General features: G+C 42.4%; 1 protein-coding gene across 6 annotated transcripts in view; it reads right to left on the reverse strand.

Annotated features, from left to right (window-relative positions):
* The window catches only part of LOC147010706 (dystrophin-like), a 1,018,488-nt gene that overhangs the window by 657,589 nt on the left and 333,913 nt on the right, over window positions 1-26,986 (reverse strand). The window lies entirely within an intron of this gene.

Genomic DNA, 26,986 nt, shown 5'->3' on the forward strand with positions numbered 1-26,986 from the left:
TGAGTCCACTGCAGGATGAAGATCTCCATCAACCCACATACAAGGGTGCTTGGAATATTCGTCACACTTGGCACAAAGTTTGGGTTGGTGAGAGTGAGAAACTCTGGTCATTGAAACCAATGTTAGCTAGTGGAGCAAAAGCTCGAACAAACAGCCAGTTCAAGGTGTTTATAACGATGGAATAATATTCGTTCACAAACTTGAAATACGTATTCATACCCAAGGGAAACAGTTGCATTTAAAATTTTAAAGAATCTAAGTCTCATGGGACCATGAAATCAATTTCTCATGCCAGGTGCTCATAAATAAGCCCCTGACAGGTGGAATTATCAAACCATCACCATGACACAGCACCTGGATGAAAATTCTGAATATCACAAGAGTCAAGGTTCACCTGCCTGAATTTACTATTTGTCCACAAATTATATATATATATATATATATATATATATATATATATATATATATATATATATATATATATATATATATATATATATATTTAAAAATATATTTAACTTAGGATGTTTAGTGTTGAGACAAAACTCCATTCCATTAAGAGAACTTGAACGGCACTCACGAGAGTGCATACCTCCACCAGGCTGAACAGTTTAAGTTTTGTATCCACTGATAGGCCGGATCTGGATCCGGACCTGAACCAAATTCGGATCGGCTTGTTCTTGTCACCTATCCAACTCGTCCACCAAGTTTTGTCACAACACGTCCACAACTTTTAGAAATATCCTGCAAGATGTATATCATTTTTGGCGCCATCGCTCAATGGTGAAAAATCGCTTCAAAAAATAAATAATTCTCATATCCGGATCTGGATTCAGATCTTCACCAAAATCAAATAGATTTGTCAGTGTCACACACCTAACGTGTCCACCGAGTTTCGTCCAAATCCGTGCTTAACTTTGTGAGATATACTGTTCACAGACAAATAAACACACAGGTGTGAAAACATAACCTCCATCCACCTTCGATGGTGGAGGTAATAAAGGCCAAGACAAAGGCACAGCAAATAAAGTTTAAGGTTACACATATTCCAGATACTAGTGCATGCCCGTAGGTGCGTGCCCATAGGTGCGTGCCCGTAGGTGCGTGCCCATAGGTGGGTGCCCGTAGGTGCGTGCCCATAGGTGCGTGCCCGTAGGTGTGTGCCCGTAGGTGCGTCCCCGTAGGTGCGTGCCCGTAGGTGCGTGCCCGTAGGTGCGTGCCCGTACGTGCGGGGTCGTACGTGCAAACAAAACAAAAAAAAACTTTCAAACCGCGTGCCAGAAGCAACAACCACACAGGCCGTTCCTTCGCTCGCACGTGCCCGTACGTGCGTGCCCGTACATGCAAAAAAAACCTTTCAAACAACCACACAAGCCGTTCCTTCGCTCTCGTAAATGACGACTGGATTGGGGCATTGTGTTTAACAAAATCGAGAAAGTACAGAAAACGAGAAAGAAAGAATACAGTAAGTCGATAAATCGAGAAAAAAAAATCGAGAAAGAATACAGTAATCGTCACTATCCGGAAGTCCGCAAGTTAAGTCCTCACTGTCCGGAAGTTCGCATATCGCAGTTACGATTATACGCAATTTAGTTTCAATAGCCAATTATTCAATTAGCGCCAACGTATTTTGCCTTTTCGCAATGGCATCGCAAGGAAAAACACAAAGAGAAGGGGGGGGGGGAAACTTACGTGCAAAAAAAAATTTCCTTCCTGCTTCGGAGCATACCAGCTAACTCGGATGTTACCGAAATTTATGCACCCTCTAATAATATGGAATAGGCAAAGCTGAGAAGCGAACGTAGAATTTTTCTTACATTCGCTTCTTAAATATATCAAATTAAACAGTCTTTTTGCTATGAAAAAATAAATATTACCTTAACATTACCTTCACAACAACAACTACACCGCCTAGAACAGGATCTCATCTGAAAAGAAAAAAAAAATTCCTCAACATTACCTTCACAATGACAACTACACCACCTAGAACAGGATCTCATCTAAAAAAATTAATATTACCTCAACATTATACCTCAACATTACCTTCATAACAACAACTACACCGCCAAGAACAGGATCTCATCTGCAAAAATTAATATTACCTCAACATTACCTTCATAACAACAACTACACCGCCTAGAACAGGATCTCATCTGCAAAAATAAATATAACCTCAACATTATACCTCAACATTACCTTCACAACAACAACTACACCGCCTAGAACAAGATCTCATCTAAAAAAATTAATATTATCTCAACATTATACCTCAACATTACCTTCACAACAACTACTACACCGCCTAGAACAGGATCTCATCTGAAAAAAAACATTTCCTCAACATTACCTTCACGACAACTACACCGCCGAGAACAGGATCTCATCTAAAAAAAATAAATACAAGAAGCAAAAGTAGGATTCTTCTTACATTTGCTTCTGACTTTACCTATAACTTATTCACAACTGTATACGCAATTTCCGGTTACTTCGGCCTGGATTCGGGATCAACGATCAAATAACGTAAATCACGATTAAAAATTATTTTTTGATGATGCGGGAGATATCTTTATTAAAATCAGTGGAGGAAATATACACCATGTCTGATATTATTTGGGTCTTTCATGTCTCCGACGATGCCTTTATCTCCCGGCATGCATCATTCCCCATGACTAAAACCAGAAACAAAAAAAAAACGGAAGCGAAAGGGTCATAGCCAACCACACGGATTCCAAATTGCCAGGGTATTGTGTTGTTGTTATTTCCTATGCTCTCATGTGCAAGCGTTAAGTAATATTCACAAGATAGAAATAAAACCCAATCGTGTTTATACACCACACAGTGTTTAAAAATATACCAATCAGAGATGGGGAATCTCCCGCCATTGAAAAATAATTGAAATCCGATAAGCGTTTTTCCATTTATTACAAAAAACATGTTTTTCAAGATGGCCGCCCCAGTCGGCCATCTTGGATCTGGCTTCGCCCAAAATCAATAGGGTTCGTCCTTTTCAGGTGGTACATGTGTGACCCAAATTTCAAATCGATATGGTGAACACTTTATGAGTTATCGCACTCACAGCTATAAATGTTGACGCCCAGCCAGCCAGCCGGACGGACGGACGACCGCCCCAGTTGGCCATCTTGGATGCGGCCATGCCCAAAACCAATAGGGTTCTTCCTTTTCAGGTGGTACATGTGTGACCCAAATTTCAAATCGATATGGTGAACACTTTATGAGTTATCGCACTCACAGCTATAAATGTTGACGCCCAGCCAGCCGGACGGACGACGGCCGGATGGACGACCCGGGTGACAACAATATCCCCCTTCCGCCACGCGGCAGGGGATAAAAACCGGAAGCAAAAGTGTCATAGCCAACGACACGGATTCCAAATTGCCAGGGGTGTTGTTGTTGTTGTTGTTGTTTTCTATTCTCTCATGTGCACGCGTTAAGTATGAAGCTCACTGCATTCGCTATGAAAACGATCATAACTTGGGGCATTGTGTTTATCTATAAATGCGTATAAGTAATCGAGAAATTATTAGAATACACGAAGTCATCATTATCCGGAAGTCCGTACGTTGGTTGTAACCCGTAATGGGGAATGTGGCTGAGGTTCCCTTCCCCCATCGGCCACACCAACGCAGCAACGTGTCTTGTCATTGGTTTGGTAAATAAATGGCCATAACTTGGGAAGCACTTGTCCGATTAATATCAAACCTTGAAAAGGCACATCCTCAGGTCCCCAGCAATATATCTGGCAAGTTTCAGTTAGATCGGACCAGTGGTTGTCAAGAAACCGGTCAGACACACAGACACAGACACAGACACAGACACAGACACAGACACACACAGACACACACACACATTGCTGGAATTATAGATAGATGACCAGAAATGTCCATATATCAATGTTGGGTTCCTGATACATTTGGTAATTGGTAATTGGAAATAAAAACGTTCACGATGGAATAATATTGTTGAACTTTCCACACTGCAAACAAAACGATATTGAACATTGGACGAGAAAGGTTAAAGTTAAGCATGCCACACCTTTAATTCCATTTTTGGGGTTCAATAAGCTGAGCCCTCACACAAGGTGTGAACATGACCCCCAACATTGTGACATCGTATACCACAGATAATTATCCCCCATACACAATCATTATCTTATCTCCCACTGCCCCCCCCACTGTAACCCACCCCTCTCCTGTAACCCTCCTCAAGTCAACCTCTTTCAAAGTACACCATTTTCATTCCTGATAATTTGGGCTGTATCCATCCATCTTTTTCACCCCCTGTGCTCTCCCCGAACCCTCATTCTTCCTTACATCCCTTATTTCTCAAAGTCTCCCTCCATTTTGCCCCTCAAACCTGCTGTTGGTACGTTTCCCCCTCTCTTTCTGCTGTTACTTTTGTTCTGTTTCATCCTTATCCGTTCTATATTGCAGTCCTTGTCCTCCATGAGCCTCCACTTAGCATACAAAAAAAAAATCCGTTTTGCATCACCCTTGCAAAGTGGTTGCATATTTGCCATGCAAAATATAAAAGGATCAAAAATATTTCTGAGCTGCGATATGTGTGTGTGTGTGTGTGTGTGTGTGTGTGTGTGTGTGTGTGTGTGTGTGTGTGTGTGTGTGTGTGTGTGTGTGTGTGTGTGTGTGTGTGTGTGTGTGTGTCAGTATGTATCCATCCATCCATGCATTGGTGCTGCTTAAGTAGTCTCCTTGGCTATTGGGTACAATCCTGGACAGGTCGCCACTCCAACACAGGATACCAGCATGCTGGCACTCATTTTTGCCAACCTCAGAAGGATGAAAGGCAGAGTCAACCCCACCTGGTTATAATTCAACAGCAAAGGGTGATTTTTTTTGAACTCAGGATTCTTGAATCCCAAGCTCACCACCCTAACCATTAAGCCAACACCAGGCATGTGTACAGTACGTTTGTATGTATAAATATATATCGAACCCCATCACAGTCTTGGGTACCAGGAAGCAAGTACCACATCAGCTATTGCTGCATGCATCCTGACCAAGAGGAAAAGCCTGCCACACATTAACCTGTCTGTCTGCAGTACAGAAAACATTCTTAATTTAATAGACCAGTTCACCTGTGAATATCGCCTCTCTCGGTCCACCTATGGATACTCCCTCTCCAGAGTAGACTGGTCTATAAAATTGAGAATTTTATGAGAATGAGAATTCTCTTCCCGGGATTAGGTGCAGGAATCGGGCTGTAGCTCTGCTGGGCTCATGCCTGATAGGTTGAGCCAATGCAACTGTTTTGTCCCAATATATATATATATATATATATATATATATATATATATATATATATATATATATATATATATATATATATATATATCTTCTTCCTCTTTCGGCTGCTCCCGTTCGGGGTCGCCACAGCGGATCATCTGTATGATCCGCATAGTGATTTGGCACATGTTTTACGCCGGATGCCCTTCCTGACACAACCCTGGTCGCCTCTTACAACACAGGGATATGGTACACCTATTTTAACCGGGGTATACACCGGCCCAGTATACTGGTACTCATTTCACCAACCTCGGAAGGATGACAGGCTGAGTCAACCCCTGGTGTATTAATTCAGTGGCCCAACGGGGCTTGAACTCAGGACCTTTTGGCTCCCAAGCCGCTGCCCTAACCACTGCGCCAACACCAGGCTCCAATATATATATATATATATATATATATATATATATATATATATATATATATATATATATATTCAACATGTGGGGAGCATGACAAGCACTCACCCGATCTCCAATGGACGTAAGGTCTGCACATGCGCACATCAAAGCTTCACTTCCGACATGGAGGCATCAACCCGGCCACTCATGTCAAAAGACAGAGATTTTATGGTCTCTATTGGTTAAACATCAAATGGAGTTGCCTATCCAAATTACGGGTTTATTTACTCTTGTCAGGATGACATACCGTATAAACATATAACCAATGATGACCAAAGTCATCGTTTAAGTTCCAGTCATACCTCCTGGCTTGGATGGTGAGCATCAACCATGGATTAAGTTTCGCATGGTAAAATTGCATAATCCGCAAAGAACAACAGTCTGTCTGCCACTCAGACAAGAGTGCCCGCTTGTGCAAATCAAGAGACAGGAGGGCACGTGGTGCGATCGGTGGTGAAATCAACATGTGTGGAGTGTGACGAGCTCTCCCCGATCTCCAATGGACATAAATCCTGCACATGCGTTCACCGTTATTTAAATTCCAAGTGCTTGTAAAATGAAACAACATGACCGTAATGTTGTTATTTGCGGATTACGCGGATTTACCGTTTTGAGACTTAATCAGTGGCTCATGCTCACTATTAAAGCAAGGAGGTACAAACTGGAATATATATTATATATTATATAGAATATATTATATCTGTTGGGCTCATGCCTCATGTTATATTTTATATGTATATATGTATATATGTATATATATATATATATATATATATATATATATATATATATATATATATATATATATATATATATATATATATATATATATATATATATATTGTTACAGCTGTGAAAATTCGCAGAGCACCATAAAGGATATCCCTAAGATCAGTTATATTGCTAAGTGTGTGCTCAGTTAGATTTCCCCACCATTGTCTAAAGGGGCTAATTCGTGTGGACAGGGCTGTGATCTTTGAGTTAGCCGTTATTCTTTGCTATCGTTATTTTGGACCAACCACACCACCAACCACCTTTTTTACAAGCACCCAATCACACCACCCTAATGACCACCACACAACGCCAACCACGCCACCATTACAACAACCACACCACCAATCACCTTCTCCACACCCACGCTACAACCCTCTCCGCATCAAAAACCGTCTTTGCCATGGAGAAAGAAGGAGCTCCAACACCACGCATGGGATTTTCCCTCCTGCTTTCCCGCGCTTCGGGACGGGGGAAGGGCAGATTGAACCTCCGCCAGGCTGAACAGTTTAAGTTTTGTATCCACTGATAGGCCGGATCTGCCAGGAAGGGCAGGGGTCAAAGGTGAAGTCGGGTGGGGGCCTGTTTTTGGGCGATGAATGAGCCCAGCGCCCCACCCCCTTGGAGTCAGGGCAGCAGATTCTTCTTCCCGCGCGGGCTGCGAGGGGAGGGCGGGAGCGTTGGGAATAAAAGGGCGCGCTAGACACAGCGTAGAGAGCAGAGCTGCGTGGAGAGAACCGAGTTGAGAAGCGAAGGGAGTTGGTTGTTGGTCGGTCGGTGGAGGTCTCGGTCTGGGTGGAGCAGTCGGTCGGTGGAGGTCTCGGTCTGGGTGAAGCAGTCTGTCAGTTGGTGGAGGTGCTTGAGAGGGTCCATCGAGGGTCGCCCAACCAAGTCACCACGAGGGTGGAGGTAACCTGCGGCGGCCTCTGGGAGTCCCTTTGGTCAACCAGGCTCCTTGGACATAAAGGCCTACGGGTCCAGTCTGACTCCTTTGCCTTTGAGGGGGTCTTTCTTTGCTTTTATTTGTGTGAATGTTGTGGCGCCATGTCCCGCAAGTAGAACTGTGTAAGTGCTTGTAAATAATAATCAGACGGTTGTAGTGCTTTTACCTTGCTCGTTTCTAGTCCCCTTCCCCCCATTCATTGCATCCCTGTTTACGTGTGCATTATAAACTAGAACGGGCACTCATAGAGCGCATACCTTCACCGCCACTACTTTTTTTGTTCTTGGTATGAGTGTGGGGAACTGGTTTGATGCTGGTTTCGTGCAAATCGAATAAGAATTGACTGAGTTATGCCGAAATCCGCATATTTTTCAAGGGCGTGACCCCCCCCCGACATTTTACCCCAACCGGTGACATGTGTTGTGACGTCATTGTGTCACAAGATTGGCCATTAAATTCTGAACATTTTGGTGCTGGGTTCATGTAAAGCGGACAAGAATTGACCGCGTTATGACAAAAACCGCATATTTTTCAAGGTCGTGACCCCCCTGACATTTGACCCCTAACCGGTAACAAGAGTATGGGCGTCATTGTGTCATATTGCATATCACAAGGTGAGGCGTTGAATTCTGAACATTTTGGCCTTAGTTGCATGCAAATTGAATAAAAATTGACCGTGTTATCATAAAAAGACGATTTTGACCTTTTCGTGACCTTGACCTTGACCTTTGACCCGAACGATCCCAAAATCTAATCGAATGCTTCCTGGATAATAACCAATCATCCCACCAAATTTCATGCAATTCGGTTGAATACTTTTTGAGTTATACGAATCACAAGATTACAAATAAATAAATAAATAAATAAATAAATACACGCCGACCAAAACATAACCTTTAGCAGAATGCGAAGGTAATAAATGTCCTTGTGTGAATGTTAACCCGTTCGTCGTGTCCTTTTTCCCCGATTCAACTGCTGTCTTGCTCTCGCAATAATAGCAGGCTTTTTAATAGCCGATAAAAGAATTGGGTCCAGCGAGGTCTCGCGATAATACACCGCTCGGTGTATTACATTAAGTTGTTGATATTGGATAAACAATGAACGAAGAGTTCGACAGGAATGTTTTGAAACTTTTGAGATGAGATTTTTCCAAAACATCCGAACAAAGGTGCGTGCAAATAATGAGATCGTCCAGCAACAAGACAATGCTGCAGCCACAATGTGCACCTTTATTAAGATATAAAACCGAATGCAGCTTCCTAAAGTTGGTGAGAACTCCCTTTATTTACCAGGTCTTGCTACACACAGCTTTGTCCCATTTCCAAACCTGTAAATTGCAGCAAGGAAAAAAATGCATTTGGCGGAAGGCTAAATAGTCCATTCAGCTATTTTGAAAGGGGTTTAAAAAGAGAAAACAATGCTTTGAGAAGGATGAACAAGGTATACGTCCAAACGAGGAGGAAAGTGGGTTTAAGGGGATAGCTCCCAATAGCCAGGGAAGTGTTCCACTCTGGGTAATAAAATCAGTCCTCAGATATTTATTGTTCCTCGTTGCTTTGGGTGGAGTGTATGTAAAATGTAAATGTAATTTCTGAAAATAAAGTCACTTAAGAAATTAAATGTAACGATTAAAACGAGCCTTTATTGAAACGTTTGGAAGTCGGAGGATTAAACCCCGGCCGAGTCATACCAAAGACTTCAAAAACAACATGTGCCGCTTCCTTGCTTGACGCTCAACATTTAAAAAGGATGGAACAAAGACAAAACTAGAAGGACACTCGCTAGATCGCATACCTCTGCCATGCAATGCTTGATCCATTAGAACATATCGGGCCCAATACATTTTTGAAATATCATGCAATAGGTCTATAGCGTTATTGGCCCTATCTCTCAATGGTGAAAAATCACTTGAGAATTATATATTTTGCATATCCGGATCTGGATTCGGATATTCACCGAAATTGAATCGATTTGTCCTTGTCACACACCCAACCTGTCCACCAAAATTTTTCATAACTCGTCCATAACCTTTTGAAATATTGTGCAAATGTAATTTTTGGCCCGATCTCTCAATGGTGAAGAATCACTCTAAAAATTCTCAGAGCTGAATCTGGATTCGGAACTTCACCAAAATTGAATCAATTTGTCCTTGTCACACACCCAACCTGTCCACCACGTTTCGTCCGAATCCATGCGCTACCTTTTGAGATATTGTGCAATATATATCGATTTTGGCCCTCTCTCTCAATAATGGTGAAGAATCACTTTAAAATTCTCAGCACTGGATCCGGATTCGGATCTTCACCATAATTAAGCATTGATGTCTTTGGCCAGTCAACTACATACACAAAAATTTCAGAACGATTGCTTGAAAACTGTGGCTAAAAATCGTGTGACAAACAGATAGACAGACAAACGCTACCGATCAACATACATGGCAAAAAAAAAACATTTGCCAATTAACAAACAGACACGGGTGAAAACATAGCACCTCTTTCCACCTTCGATGGCAGAGGTAAAAAAAATAAAAATAAAAACCATGTCAGCAAACATAACACAAGCTTGATGGGCTTAACAACGTCCTCCTGCATTGAAGTTCCTTGTAAAATAACTGGTATTACAAACATAATGGAATAATAATAAATTTAGTTCTGAAGATGATTCAGGCAGGGATGTGCATTCACGAGGTAGTAAATAGGCAGAAACCTAACCTCACCATCCTGCCCCGCTTTCTCACATGTCAGACATGCCTGTGATTGTCGGTTTCAAGGCCTTCACACTTGTCATCCGGTCCAGTAGCCTCAGAAGGCAGGTCAAGGTTTATATTATACTGACGTGCTAGCTAACGGAGCTTGCACACTGCATATTTTGGGGGAACCGACCAAGATGATTCCTTTCAAGAATAAATGCATTGAAACCTTCGTGCAAATCGTTGCAATTGTAATAGTTTTTCCTTTTGCAATTGGAATCGTTTGTTATTGCAACTTTTGCAATCGCAATAGTTTTCTCAAATTGCATACTCAAGATCCCAATGAAGACTGTATGAGCTTATTTACAATACTCAAAGCTCCAATGCATTTACAATACTCACCGAGCTTCCTCGACATGGATTAAACCAATCTTTTATTTATCGCATGCTGGTGCATTCCAAGTCGAGCAGTATTTGTAGTTGGATAAGGTTAACCTCTCATGACAGGAGTTACAAAAAGAGGTTGTAATTTCATTGATGTGCTTCTTCTCATGCCTGGTGTTGGCTTAATGGTTAGAGTGGTGGGCTTGGGATCCTAGGATCCTGACTTCAAATCCCACTCGGCTATTGAATTAATATCAGGTGGGGTTGACTCTACCTGTCATCCTGCTGAGGTTGGCAAAATGAGTGCCAGCTTGCTGGTATCCTGTGTCGGAGTGGTGACCCATCCAGAACCAGGATTGTGCCCAATAACCAAGGAGATTGCTGAGGCAGCACCAATGCTCTGCACAGAGGATGGTCCTGATGGATGGATGGATGGCTTCTTCTCTCTGTTATTAAGCTTTTTTCTAAACATCACAATAGACAACTCAGAGGCATCCTAAAATGCAAAGCCTGTCCATATCTGCTTTGCACATGATCTAAACTTGACAAAAATAACAGCTTTAAAAAATGTTTATTTGATTAATTAGTGTTCTCCATATTCTAATGATAAAGGTTTGTTGAAAATTTGATGACAAAAACTCAAATGGGAAAAAGGTTATTTTTGAAATATGAAATTTTTTTTTTAATTTGAAAAGCTGAAAATTTGATGACAAAAACCGCTGCACAGACATACAGATGAATAAGAACTCATCTTAAATGCAAAGCCCTCCCTGTGTCCACTTTTCACTCTGCTTTGCTTTGTACTTCAAACTAAACTTGAGAAAAACAACAGTAATGCTTTTTAAGTTTTTAGATCCTTGTGAAGGATCTCTAAGTCTTACTCACGTTGTTGTTCTTGTGGACTTTTTTGTTTCACAGCCTACAGTTTTCATCAAAACTTCCTGAAACTTGGCGTATACATGTAAAAATACCCTGCGCAGAAAGTAACCATCTCCGATTTTGAAAATTCCTCCTAGAAAAAAAGTTATGACGTCAAAATATCTCCGCTACTGGAAATCGCCAAAAAAATTATCTCCGAAACTAGGCAAGCTTTTTGAATTCTGTTTGCGGAAATCGAACAGGGCATTGGCAGAGATTAATTGCCGCACACATGATACATCACTATGACGTCATATCAATTTTTATGACGTCATTCCTATTTTTTGACATTTTTTTTTTGTTTGTTTGTTTCACAGCCTACAGTTTTCATCGAAACTTCCTGAAACTTAGCATATATATATATATATATATATATATATATATATATATATATATATATATATATATATATATATATATATATATATATATATATATATATATATATATATACATATTTATATATACATATATGTAAAAATATCCTGGTGTTGGCGCAGTGGTTAGGGCAGCAGCTTGGAATCCAAAAGGTCCTGAGTTCAAGTCCCGTTGGGCCACTGAATTAATACACCAGGGGGTTGACTCAGCCTGTCATCCTTCTGAGGTCGGCGAAATGAGTACCAGTATACTGGGCCGGTGTATACCCCGGTTAAAATAGGTGTACCATATCCCTGTGTCGTAAGAGGCGACCAGGGTTGCGTCAGGAAGGGCATCCGGTGTAAAACATGTGCCAAATCACTATGCGGATCATACCGATGATCCGCTGTGGCGACCCCTAACGGGAGCAGCCGAAAGAAGAAGAAGATATACATATATGTAAAAATACCCTGTGCAGACAGTAACCATCTCCGATTTTGAAAATTCCTCCGAGGAAAAAAGTTATGACGTCAAAATATGGCCTGGATAGACATACTGACGTTCAAAAGGTTGTTTTTTTTTTTTTTTAAACCACAGAAGTGATTAAAAAACAAACGGCTGTCTTGTGCTGACGCATGGTAAAAGGGATGATAGAGCCAATTTCTATTCACTGTGACTTTTGACCCAATTTTAATAACTCGTCTCCATATTCTCTTCATAAAGGTTTGTTGAAAATGTTATGGCAAAAGCTCAAATGGTATGTAATGCCCTGGACACACACACACACGCAAACACACACACACACACACACACACACACACACACACACACACACACACACACACACACACAATTGCAAAATCCTATCTCCTGCTAACAAGGGAACGGGCTAGTTATCAGCAGACACATTTTAACAAAATGTACAGATTTCCATCTGGAGACAAGTTTATCGAGCTTCAGTCTGCACACACTGTTCTCTGGCAGTGCTTTAAATGGTATAAATATGATCTTTCCATCTCAGTTAACATTTGACAGCAGCCTACTATGTGCATCCTCATACATTTTGTGAAGTTACCTCACAAGATAAGGAATTTATTATCTTCACTAGTCTCTCTATTGTTCATCTCCAACTGGCCGGTCTTGTATGTACTTTTTCTTCATGAACGGAACATCCATTTTGTGCTGTGCTCAGGAAAGTCGTTTTACATTCCCTCCATTACACAAGATTCTTACCCAGACAAATATATAGAACCTACTTTATACAACAAAGTGGCTCAAGGCAAGATGTCTATTCCAACTGTCTTTGGCCTGACAAATTGCCTCGCACTAAGTCACGCCAAACCAGCCCTTGTGAGCATTGTGACGCAGCATTCGAATGATGATGGTTGACTTCTCAATTTCAAGAATGTCTAAGCTGTCATTCGCCATTGGATTGGTTGCATCCGTGATGGGTTGTGTCCACACAGCATTCAACCATTTTGGCAGTTGAACTATTAGCGGATACATTAACTGCTTGAGAATGCAGGCTATTATGGTCCATATTCTACACTCTACAACCATTTTCTAAATCCCTTCCCCGAGGATCTTAAACGTCAGATCGGGAAGACGCAAACTTGGGACAGTAGACAGAGGCATGGACCAATAATGTCGTGTGTGTGTGTGTGTGTGTGTGTGTGTGTGTGTGTGTGTGTGTGTGTGTGTGTGTGTGTGTGTATTTTTTTTTTTTTTGCACATGGTCATTTGCACCTGCATATTTTCAAGCTCTTTGTGACAGACATTCAGATAAAGCAAAATTAAAATTAAATAAAATTACAAACTTTCAGCCTCAATATAACAGGTTAATAAAGCCGTTAAATGAGGATGGCACAAGCTGCGGTCAAGCAAGTTCCTACACTACATCCTGACGCAACATTCTCAAAATCCCACGCACTGGGTGAATGTCTCCATTTTGTGATGAAGTCTTTGTCTTTTATGAGTAATTCTTCAATGAGATTTGGAGGTAATTGTAAAATAATACATAAATAAACTAGAACTGCCACTTTATAACTGCTGGCAGTGATGACCGGGTACCAAGACATCCGGCTTTGATAGCACACGGGATCGATGAGTTACGGACCAAGTAACATGCTGTGTTCAATCTATTTATTATGGACGCGGTTGACCCTTTCTCCTCAGAACATCGTCGGTATCAATTGAATTGGTATTTAAATAACCTGAACATGAAGTAATAAATGTTCACACCATGGGTCCACAGAGTAAACCGGAACTCCCCCGAGCCATACGGAGCCCCACACGTCTCTCTGTGATGCAGGATTGAGGAGTTATGGACCGAGTGACACGCCACATTCAATCTATTTAGTGCATATGCAGTTAGCCCTTTTACCTGAATACATAGTAGGTATCAATTGAATTTGTGTTAAAATAACCTGAACACGAAGTAACAAATGTTCATACCATGGGTCCAGAGGGTAAACCAGGTCTTCCCCGAGTCTAACAAGGCCTGACACATCTCTGTACGACTTGGGATTGACAAGTTATGGACCAAGTAACAGGCCACATTCCATATATTTATGTACACAGTTGACCCTTTTTTCTGCGGCCATCATAGTTATCAATTGAATTGCTCCTCCTCTACCCTGAAACCCATCCAGGCACAGCCAAGTGAGCCATATTGAAAAAAAAAGAAAAAAATGTTCTCAGATTCAAATAATTAAATAATTATGGCTGCCTGACCATGTGGCCATTCAGGTTGAAATTTAAAACGTACATTCCACATGTCGACTAGACATAGACTCCTATAGAGAAGGACTGGAACCTCATGATCTAGGGGTTTGTAACTTGAGTCTGAAGGATTAACTTGAGTCCGTGGCTAAAATGACTTCTAGAAGGGCGAGAGACACGATCTCGGGATCCATATCGGGGTTTTTGAGGAAGGCGAGTTCAATAGTGTCATTTTCAACACCGCCTGAGGTCATCTTCAAGATCAAAAGGTCATATTTCAAGGTCAAATTACTGAATTTTGGTATTTTTTGCCCGTTTTTGTGTCTAACTCATCGAGGAAAACTTTTGTAAAGTCTATGACAAAACATGACGTTGTGCACCTACTGCACCTACTTGCTGATTTCTATCATCGTTAACTAATGTGTTTTGTTTGTTTCTCTTTCAGAAACTGTCCAGCTGGTGATCTCACAGGATCTTTGTGTTGTTTCCTGCTTTGTTGACAATATGCCACGTTGTTGCAGCTGCTTTGGTTGCAGAGGAAACTATGATGGGACGCCTTATGTAAAGGTCATATCCTTCCCAAAAGATCCTGAGGAGAGGGAGAGATGGATATTGGCAATGCCAAATGAGAAAGAAAGCTTGATGTTGTTACGTTTGAGGGGGGGTATGCATTCAAAGGGTAATTAGGATGTTTAATTAGGTATGCCATGCTGTTCGAGTTTACCAGGAAATCAATGTAATAAGTAGCAATTCAGTGGTGATAAGTTGTCTAGTAAATGTTCATTTCTTCAAGGGGGAAATGATAATTGTCACGTAATTAGATAGGGACACGGGATAGGGTAAGTGTGTCTGCGTAAACCCCTTTTGGTATTCTCTGGAGACTGGCCGTGACGTCACAGGGCAGTGCAGCGGATGGCTCCGCCCCGTGATCACGATTGGCGGAAGGCGATGGCGGTGGGTCAATAAACGGCTCGATTGGAAGTGACGAGGACCAAGGATAAAAAGGTGCTGTTCGGGGTCGAAAAGGAAGAGGAAGAAGATCTGGACAAAACGATTGTGTTTTTCTGGTGTGGAGGCTGTTGCGCGGAGAGCGTCCTTGTTGTTGTGCTGAGTCGATCGTGTTCTTCATCGTGTCTTGGAGCCTTGCTGAGCCTCGTGCCTCACCTTGGTTGGCTCTGGGGTTCTGCTGACTCAGAGTACGGGGTCGAACGGCGGGCGGACCTCCCTCCCTCTCCTGCTCGCAACTTGGCGCCAGAACTGGTTCCCTGGCGGCTGTGAGCGGACTTGGGCCAAGACCAGGAGGTCGACAGCACCACGGTTTCTCCTGCCCCCCCCCCCCCTGACGAGAGCAAGGCCAGCTCGTCCGACGCCGTTCCAGGGACAGTTGCGTCCACACCACGGTCCAGCCTGACCACCAGAAATAGCTACGTTGTGTGTGTGTGTGTGTGTGTGTGTGTGTGTGTGTGTGTGTGTGTGTGTGTGTGTGTGTGTGTGTGTGTGTGTGTGTGTGTGTGTGTGTGTGTGTGTGCTTGGCGCCTTAGAAGGTTTGAGATCTCTATATTCATTGGAATTGTCTGTGTTTTTCCCCACGCCCGATCCCACACCATCCCGTCGAATCGCCCCGGATCCCTCTTCTTGCCGAGTCTTGTTATTTCTGGTTAATAGTAAAAACGAATAAACATCATCAACTCAGTGAAAAGTGACTCGTGCCACCTTCCTCGTCCCGTTTGCGGGAGAGCGATTAGAACCGCCATGTTTGGGTTATAAATAAATAAACCGCCTCCATCGTTTCGGCTCATTCTACGTTCGCGGGACTGTTCAAGTCCCGTGGACGCCACAATGTGCTTAAAGGAGATATATATTTGTGAGACACATTTGAGTTGTGATTGGGTGTCAGTTAGGGGTGGCAAACGACCCAAAGAACCACCATCAATATTTCCTGGAGTACCAAAATCAGCTTTGAAGCAGGTGACCTCAGCCCCACGCCCAACATCATCTTCTACGTCACAATCAAGAGCTCAGAAGACGCAGGCAGCTGATGAGGCTTTCAACAATATCCAAGATTTTGACCACTTCTGTGCTAAAATCAGCTCCTATTTTCCTGGCATTAACGTCATAAAAGACCAGGAAAACCTTTACCTATCAAGAACTGATGCTACTGGACAAACTGTCAAGCAGTTCTTTCATTTCCAACAAGTTCACTCACCTTTTGGATTTCTATTCTTGAATAGAGTTGAGAAAGATGGCATTGAGGTGCCCAAACGACTTTTTCCTTTGCAGAAGAACAGCCTGCTCTCAAAATGGTCCCAGATTAGATCCATAACTGACCAGGTAAACATCTATGAATGCACAAGCAAGGAAATTCTTCAGCTTGAAATAAGCCAGCTCTGTTGGATGACTGAGGCTCACGAGCTTCCTCATTTCACCTTCCTTCTGTCGCAGCTGCATCTTCTGGCAGAGAAAGACTTTGACTACGTTCTTCCTGCTATATTTGCAGATGAAGCCTTGGAAAAGTTTTTCGGCCAAGCCAGGCAAAGAAGCGGTGGAAACTTCTACATTGACGTAGTTGACGTTATGGCTGCAGCTAAAATTGTAAATTTGCAAACACTCATTAAGCATGACATTATGCCCGAATCTAGTTCTCGTGTTATTGATTGTGACAAGAACTGTACAACTTCCATAAATCCAAATGAGCGAAGTGAACTCATTGATGAGATTACTCCTCAAGACATTCAGGATCTCTTGGGGTCTGATGATGCCCTTAAGCATAAAGTAATTTATTTGGCCGGACACCTTGTTCATAAATATGGCGATAGCACTAGTATGGAGAAGATCATTGATGATGAAGATGGTAACGAGGTGTCATCTGAGTTTCAAGATAATTTTAATAGAGGTGGATTGAGTGTGCCGACTATGTCAACCGTCTTTTTTGTACATAATGCCGATAATTTGTATGACAAGACTAAAATGCGTTGCTGATTTCATTTTTGCTAAGCTGTTATCCTTTGTAGATGCACCTTTAGCTAGTTATAATGCTGCATGTACTACTTTAGCTAACATTCTATTGAAAGCTCATGTCCTCAATGTAAGTGACAAAGTTAAAGCTTTGGGATGCCTCAGGAGGCAAGAAAAGCCCTCTAACTAATGATAGACATAGACAAAGTTGTAATAGGCATAGTGTTGTGACATGCATATAATGTTTATGTAATATGATATATGACAATAAATATCAAAGTTTGACAGCTCTACACACTTGCATCTTATTACAATCAGCCATCTCTCATCGTTTATGAGTTAGACACAAAAACAGACAAAAAATACCAAAATTCAGTAATTTAACCTTGAAATATGACCTTTTGACCTTGAAGATGACCTCAGGTGGTGATGAAAATGACACGATTGAACTCGCCCTCCTCAAAAACCCCTGTATGGATCCTCACATCGTGTCTCTATAGCCCTTCTAGAAGTCATTTTAGCCCTTCAGTTAATCCTTCAGACTCAAGTTACAAACCCCGAGCATGGGAGGTTCCAGTCCTTCTCTATAGGAGTCTATGCTACTAGATCATAATTCTGAAGTTTCACTTTTAAGAAGCAGTTCCACAGAAAACAATATTTAATATTTTCTTTCAATCCAATATGGCTGCCAAACCATGTGACCTATGACAAAAAAGGGTGGGGAACTTTTTATTCGCCATGGATAGGCAGTCACACTTCAAAAGTTTCGCCATGATCTGGTAAGCCATTCTGAAATAGAAGATTTTTAAAGTTTATAATTTTCAATCCAATATGGCTGCCAAACCACATGACCTATGAGATCATAAATTTAGATTCTGCCTCTAATTGTGTAGAGGGTCATGCTTGTGAAGTTTCATGTTAATCGGATAAGGTGTTTTTCTATCCAAGATGGCCATCAATCCATGACTTGTGGTGCCATCATATTTAGTATATATATATATATATATATATATATATATATATATATATATATATATATATATATATATATATATATATATATATTTTTTTTTTTTGTATACCTTGGTCGAGGCTCGTATGAGAGCTAACACACAACTCACAGCAAGGAGGCATGAGACAAGAGGGGCGGGAGTGGAAGGGACAAAACATTGGGGAACAGACACAGGTGAACTGTGGAAGGGGAGGGATGGGGATGGGACGGGGAACATGGCGAGGGGAAGATGGACATTAAAGGGACTTTCAGGAAGGAAAGCAGGAGAATTGAAGGAAGTGGGCTTGGGTGGATTATCGGGGGTAGAAAAGATCGAGGATTTGGATGGGGGAAGATAAGAGGTGGTGGTGAACAGCTGTTTTGAAAGCCTGGAGGGAAGAATGGGAAAGAATAGAGTGAGGAAGTTTATTCCAAAGGCGGGAAAAAAGAGGAATGAAAGAGTGAAGATGAGCAGTGATTCGTGATTTTGGTAGTTTTACCAGAAGGGGGTTGTTGGCGGACCTTGAGCGCCCTGTGGAAATGTGGTTGGGACAAATCACAGAGAGAGCAGGGGGGGCAAGGCTGGAGAGGAGTCGGTAGAAGACAGAAAGACCACCGACCAACCTGCGGTGATTGAGTGAGAGGCCCAAAGACTCAGCTTCATTGCGGGAGATGCCAATGATCTTAAAAGCCCTGGTTTCGACAGCGTGAAGTCGAGAAAGGTGGGAGGCAGGAGCACCAGCCCAGAGGGGAGAGCAGTACTCCATCAGGCTACGGACAAAAGCTTTGTAAGTGGTCAGGAGCTCAAGAGGGCCGAGGAAGGACTTTGCACGACGGAGGATTCCCAGTCGGCGACTGGCTTTTGAGGCAAGGTTGGAAATGTGACTTTCCCAGGAAAGGTCATGGCAGATAGTGAGACCCAGAAGCTTGAAAGAAAAGACTTCTTCCAGAGGATTGTTGAGAAAGTGGATGGGGGGTTTTGTAAACGGTCCTTTCGAAGAGACATAGTGAGAGTGTGAGATTTGTCTGGATTGAAAGACATGTTCCACGTGTTGGACCAGTTTGTGATTTTATCCAGATCTGCAGTGAGCGAAGAAGCTGCTGCTTGCCGGTCTGAGGGATGACAGATGGTACGGCAGAGGGTGGAGTCATCGGCAAAGAGAAATAGAGGATTTTCCAGAGAGTCCGAGAGATCATTGATGAAAACCAGAAAAAGAACAGGGCCCAGAACGCTACCTTGAGGAACTCCAGCCTGCACAGGAAGAGGGGATGAAAGAACTCCATTTAGGGCCACACGTTGACTGCGACAGGAGAGGAAGTCTGCGAGCCATGAGTGGAGATGGCCTTGAATACCATGGGAAGAGAGTTTGGTGAGTAGGGCAGGGTGCCAGACTGTGTCAAAAGCACGTGATATGTCCAGGGATACGGCTCGGATTTCCTGTCTGGCATTGAGGACCTCCATCCATTGATGGGAGAGCAGTAGCAGCATATCTAGGGTAGAGTGACCTGGTCTGAAACCAAATTGATGATTGGAAATCAAGCCATTGGAGAAGAGGAAGGATTTCATGTCTGAAGCGATGATGGATTCCATAACCTTGCTGATGATTGGGAGAAGGCTGATTGGTCTATAGTTACAGGGATCTGTTTTTGCACCTTTTTTATGCAGGGCAGTGATGTTAGCAGATTTCCAAGCAGATGGCAGATGACCTTGGGAAAATGAGAGGGTGAATAGAGCAGAGAGAGGGTGAGCAAGAGCAGAAGAGCAGGCTTTGAGGACACGTGGGCTGATGCCGTCTGGACCGGTTGCAGAATCTGACTCGAGGTTTGAAAGCAAGCTCTCCACCTTGTCAGGAGAAAAGGATACAGAGTCCAGGGACAGTTGGGTGGGACTGGGTAAAGTGGGTAGAGATAGTGATGGGTTTGGGACACAAGATTTAGCTGCAAACACCGAGTTTAGACATTCAGCTTTATCACGTGTGGAATCAGCAGTGCGGCCATTTGAGGTAAGGGAGGGGATGGAGGGGGAACATACACCAGAAACAGATTTGATTAAACGCCACCAGGATTTTGAGGAGGGAGAGAGGTTTGAGAGTTCAGACTTGAGATGAGAAAGATGTTGTTTTCTGGCTCTCCTGAGGGTAGCTACACACTTGTTCCGAGCTTTGTGGAAAGAACTGAGATTGCTCCTCAGTTGGGTTTGCTTTCCATGAGGCAAAGGCAAGTTGTTTCAGGACAACTGCCTCGCCACAAGCTTCAGTAAACCAAGGGCGGGAGGAAGGGTAAGACAACTGAACACGAGAGGGGATAAATCTGTGCATGAGGGAGAGCAAGTTTCTTTGAAAGAATTCCCAGGATGAGTTGATGTTTGAGAAAGTAGTGATAGGAGACCAGTCTGTAAGTTTGATGGCTGCTCGAGACCCTGCCAGTCGGCTTGAGTGAAATGCCAGACTCGACGGCGGTGAGGTGGTTCTCTGATAACAGCCAGAGAGATGTCCACTTTAACAAGGACGTGGTCAGAAGAACCAATTGGAGCGAAGGAAGAGCAGCAGATATTGTCAGGGAAATTTGTCAAAAATCAGATCCAGAAGAGATGGAGTACCATTGGTTGAGATCCGGGTCGGGAAGTTGACCGATTGAGTCAGTCCCAATGAGTCGCAGAAAGCTTTTTGCTGATGTCCCATGGCAGGTGAGAGAGGTACCCACACCTAGCCAACTGGCGTGATGACAATTGAAGTCGCCACATAAGAGGAAGAGAGAGTTTGGATGAGAAGATAGAAGATGGTCCATGTTTTCGGAGAGTGAGGTGTAGATGGAGTCATCACTGTTCGGTGGACGGTACAGTACACATATAAACATGAGGTGGGAGTGGAGGGGAAGCCGAAGCCAGAGGTATTCCTGGGGGTGTGGGGGAGTGAGAGCAGTGCAGGGAGAGTGAGGAATAGAGTCTTTGATGAAGAGAGCAACACCTCCACCAGGACGAGGCTCAGGTCTGTCATACAGATATATATATATATACAGTATATATATATATATACAGTAGACTAGGTGTAAGTCGGCAGCGTGTAACTCGTCACTTCGCCTAAGTCGGCAGCGTCAAAAAGTCCCGAATTTATCTCATGTTAAATCCCTTTGAATAAATGGTCATCCCTCTGTAAGTCGTCATCTCTAAGTCGTCACTTCGTCTAAGTCATCAGATGTTGTCCATTCCCACGTAATGGAAACTCAAGTAAATTACCACTCCTAACTCGTCACACGGAACTGCTGCCTCGTGAGAAGCCCGATTTCTTGGAATCGTGATGCTCGCTCATTGATGTACACCGCCAGTGATAGGCTATTTATAACTGAGTACACACGTTGATCGCACTGCAGGCAGGACAATGGCGACGAAGCGTAAGCTTACAACTAAAACCTACCAAGAAAAATATGATATTATCCAGTTTTGTGAGGCAAATCCACTGATGAAGAAAACAGACATAGCTGAGAAGTTGGACATCAAACGGCAGACATTGAACGATATCTTGAAGAATAAGGGAAAGATATTTGGACAAGTGGAGAAGAACGTGAGGCCGGTGGGAAGTGTGAAATGCGTGAAATGTGTGTCCTTTGAAGATGTCGATGACGTGCTCATCATCTGGTTTCGGCAAATGTCGGCTCAGTCAAATATTCGGTTTCGGCCGATTCGGCCGATACTGTCTTTCGGTGGAGGATTGCCCAACAACATCATGTAATACAATGACCGGTTTGAATCCTTTCTCATGCACCAGATGCCCAAGAGTTTGAGGCATTCAAACATAACGGATTACTTCGCGAAGAAGTAAAGGATCGATCGAGCTTCGTGTTGAAGTCCGATCATGGTTTTATCTTGACTTGTTTTGTACATTACCACACTCACTTACACATAGGCATTGAGTGGTAATCATCACCACGATGACTGTGTGTCATGTAATTTGTCACCATACCATCACCGATGGTATACGAGTTGTCTTACAGAGTTGTTCATTATCTTTACTTTTGATAAACTGATTCATGAATTCCATCTTTGCTTGATCACTTTCCAACTCACCAACTCAACCCCACCTATGCCCCGAGGATTGTGTTTTCCTTTTGGGACAATAGCCGGCTCTCACACATATGTGTCCAGGCCACGCGCGACTTCATCCTTCACCCCACAGTCATCATGAATGTTCGCATACGCGTAAGTCGTCACATTTCTAAGTCATCACTTTTTTCTCGGTCCTGATGGTGACGACTTATGCCTAGTCTACTGTATATATGTATGTATATATATATATATATATATATATATATATATATATATATATATATATATATACATATATATATATATGTATATATGTATACATATATACATATATACATATATATATACATATATATATATACATATATATACATATATATATATACATATATATATATATATATATATATATATATATATATATATATATATATATATATATATGCATCAATGGTGTGTGATGATACTTGTGAAGTTATAAGTAGTTCCAGAGAAAACATTATTTGATATTTTCCTTCAATCCAATATGGCTGTGAAACCATGTGACATAAAAATTATTTGTGAAAAAACTTGTATCCCCCAAGTCTCGGGGAAGGTGTTTGTGAAGTTTCACCTCAATCTGTCCAGTCGTTCTGGAGAAGAACATTTTTATGTTTTCGGGTAAATCCAATGTGGCTGCCAAACCATGTGACCTATGACGTCATATGTGTGAACCTTTTGATTCTCATGGATAGGCAGTCAACTTGAAAAGTTTTGCCTTGATCTGTTCAACCACTACAGAGAAGAAGATTTTTGAAGCTTTTCTTTTGTTAAACAATATGGCTGCCAAATCACATGACTGATGACGATGTCAATTTTTTTTTTTGTGGCCCATTTTATCCCCAGATGATCCTCAAAATTTTTCATATTGATCAGATTTAGCATTCTACATATGCAATTATGATGTCATAATGAAGGCAATTATGATGTCACAACATCATTAAGAAATCACTTTTTCTCCATGAGTACTTGCTTCGTGCCAAGTTTCAATTTTTTCCTTTGTGCGGTTTCAGAGATACAGAGGTCCAAAGTGTTCCCGTTCTTCTAATATTGCTGCCACACAACATGATCTATGATGTCATAATTATCATTGTAACATTCCAAACAAGGAGTCTCATTTATCATGAAAATTTAGTCACAATCTGATAAGCGGTTGCAGAGAAAAACATGAAAGTTCTGTGCAGACAAACAAACAAACAAATGAAAAATCACTCATAGAGTGACAACTTGGCAAAACAGCACAAAGTAGAATGGCACTCGGTAGAGCACATACCTCTGCCAGGTGGAACAGTTCACAATTTTTATACCACTGCTGGGCTGTATCCGAACCAAAATCCAATCTGCTTGTTCTTGTCACCTATTCAACTCATCCACCTTGTTTTGTCATAACTCATCCACAACCTTTTGAGATTTAGTGATATATTCAGTTTTTGGCCCTATCTATCGATTTTAGAAACTAGGCCTGTGTTGACCTTTTGACCTTAAAATTAATTGGTAGTTTAATTCAGGGACCTGACATGAAAATGCTCTTCAAATTTCAAGTCAATCGGATTAAAATTGAGGATTTTAGAAATTTGGCCGATGTTCACCTTTTGGTCTATGTTGACCTTTTCACCTATGGTGACCACAAAAACAATAGGTGGTTGAATTCAATGACCCGATTTGTAAATCCTTTTCAAATTTCAACTCAATCGGATGAAAATTGAGGATTTAGAAAATTTGGCCCAAATTGGCCTTTTGGCCTATATGTAACTCAAAAATAATAGGTGTTTGAATTCAGTGACCTGACATGAAAATGCTCTTCAAATTACAAGTCAATCGGATGAAAATTGACGATTTTAAAATTTTTTGCCCAAATTGGCCTATTGGCCCATGTAGACCTTTTGGCCTATGTTTACCTCAAAATTAATAGATGGTTGAATTCATTGAACTGATCTGCAAATCCTGTTAAAATTTCAAGTCAATCGGATGAAACTTTAGGATTTTAGAAAATTTGGCCCAAATTGGCCTATGTCGACCTTTTGGCCTATGTCTACCTCAAAATTAGTAGGTGGTTGAATTCAGTGACCTGATATGCAAATGCTCTTCAAATTTCAAGTTAATTGGTTTAAAATTGAGGATTTTAGAAATCTGCCCTATGTTGACCTTTTGGTCGATATTGGCCTTTTGGCCTATATTTAACTCAAAATCAATATGGGGTTGAATTTGGTGCCCCGATATGCAAATGCTCTTCAAATTTCGAGTCAACTGGATGAAAATTGTGGATTTTAGAAATCTGGCCTATGTTGACCTTTTTTTCTTTTCTTTTTTTTTGTATACCTTGGTCGAGGCTCGTATGAGAGCTAACTCACAACTCACAGCAAGGAGGCATGAGACAAGAGGGGCGGGAGTGGAAGGGACAAAACAGTGGGGAACAGACACATTAGGTGAACTGTGGAAGGGAGAGGGATGGGGATGGGACGGGGAACATGGCGAAGAGAAGATGGACATTTCAGGGACTTTCAGGAAGGAAAGCAGGAGAAATGAAGGAAGTGGGCTTGGGTGGATTATCGGGGGTGGAAAAGATCGAGGATTTGGATGGGGGAAGATAAGAGGTGGTGGTGAACAGCTGTTTTGAAAGCCTGCAGGGAAGAATGGGAAAGAATAGAGTGAGGAAGTTTATTCCAAAGGCGGGAAAAAAGAGGAATGAAAGAGTGAAGATGAGCAGTGATTCGTGATTTTGGTAGTTTTACCAGAAGGGGGTTGTTGGCGGACCTTGAGCGCCCTGTGGAAATGTGGTGGGGACAAATCGCAGAGAGAGCAGGGGGGCAAGGCTGGAGAGGAGTCGGTAGAAGACAGAAAGACCACCGACCAACCTGCGGTGATTGAGTGAGAGGCCCAAAGACTCAGCTTCATTGCGGGAGATGCCGATGATCTTAAATGCCCTGGTTTCGACAGCGTGAAGCCGAGAAAGGTGGGAGGCAGGAGCACCAGCCCAGAGGGGAGAGCAGTACTCCATCAGGCTACGGACAAAAGCTTTGTAAGTGGTCAGGAGCTCAAGAGGGCCGAGGAAGGACTTAGCACGACGGAGGATTCCCAGTCGGCGACTGGCTTTGAGGCGAGGTTGGAAATGTGACTTTCCCAGGAAAGGTCATGGCAGATAGTGAGACCTAGAAGCTTGAAAGAAAAGACTTCTTCCAGAGGATTGTTGAGAAAGTGGATGGGGGGGGGGGTTGTAAACGGTCCTTTCGAAGAGACATAGTGAGAGTGTGAGATTTGTCTGGATTGAAAGACATGTTCCACGTGTAGGACCAGTTTGTGATTTTATCCAGATCTGCAGTGAGTGAAGAAGCTGCTGCTTGCCGGTCTGAGGGATGACAGATGGTACGGCAGAGGGTGGAGTCGTCGGCAAAGAGAAATAGAGGATTTTCCAGAGAGTCCGAGAGATCATTGATGAAAACCAGAAAAAGAACAGGGCCCAGAACGCTACCTTGAGGAACTCCAGCCTGCACAGGAAGAGGGGATTAAAGAACACCATTTAGGGCCACACGTTGACTGCGACAGGAGAGGAAGTCTGCGAGCCATGAGTGGAGATGGCCTTGAATACCATGGGAAGAGAGTTTGGTGAGTAGGGCAGGGTGCCAGACTGTGTCAAAAGCACGTGATATGTCCAGGGATACGGCTCGGATTTCCTGTCTGGCATTGAGGACCTCCATCCATTGATGGGAGAGCAGAAGCAGCATATCCAGGGTAGAGTGACCTGGTCTGAAACCATATTGATGATTGGAAATCAAGCCATTGGAGAAGAGGAAGGATTTCATATCTGAGGCGATGATGGATTCCATCACCTTGCTGATGATTGGGAGAAGGCTGATTGGTGTGTAGTTATAGGGATCTGTTTTTGCACCTTTTTTATGCAGGGCAGTGATGTTAGCAGATTTCCAAGCAGATGGCAGATGACCTTGGGCAAATGAGAGGGTGAATAGAACAGAGAGAGGGTGAGCAAGAGCAGAAGAGCAGGCTTTGAGGACACGTGGGCTGATGCCGTCTGGACAGGTTGCAGAATCTGACTCGAGGTTTGAAAGCAAGCTCTTCACCTTGTCAGGAGAAAAGGATACAGAGTCCAGGGACAGTTGGGTGCGACTGGGTAAAGTGGGTAGAGATAGTGATGGGTTTAGGACACAAGACATGTTCTCTTTGACATGTCACATGACATGTTCTTTTGGTCTATGTTGACCTCAAAATTAATAGGTGGTTGAGTTCAGAAACGTCATATGCGAATTTTTGAGATTTAGTGATATTGTCTTCAATTTTTGTCTGATATTATCTTCAATTTAGTGATATTCAATCAATTTGTCTTCAAATTTCAAGTCAATTGGATGAAAATTGAGGATTTTAGAAAATTTGGCCAAATTGGCCTTTTGGCCCAAGTTGATCTCAAAATTAATAGGTGGTTGATTTCAATGACCTGATATGCA

The sequence above is a fragment of the Eptatretus burgeri genome, chromosome 16 (genome assembly GCF_056783735.1).
Source record: "Eptatretus burgeri isolate ZD-2024b chromosome 16, Ebu_testis_v1, whole genome shotgun sequence".
Lineage (NCBI taxonomy): Eukaryota > Metazoa > Chordata > Myxini > Myxiniformes > Myxinidae > Eptatretus > Eptatretus burgeri.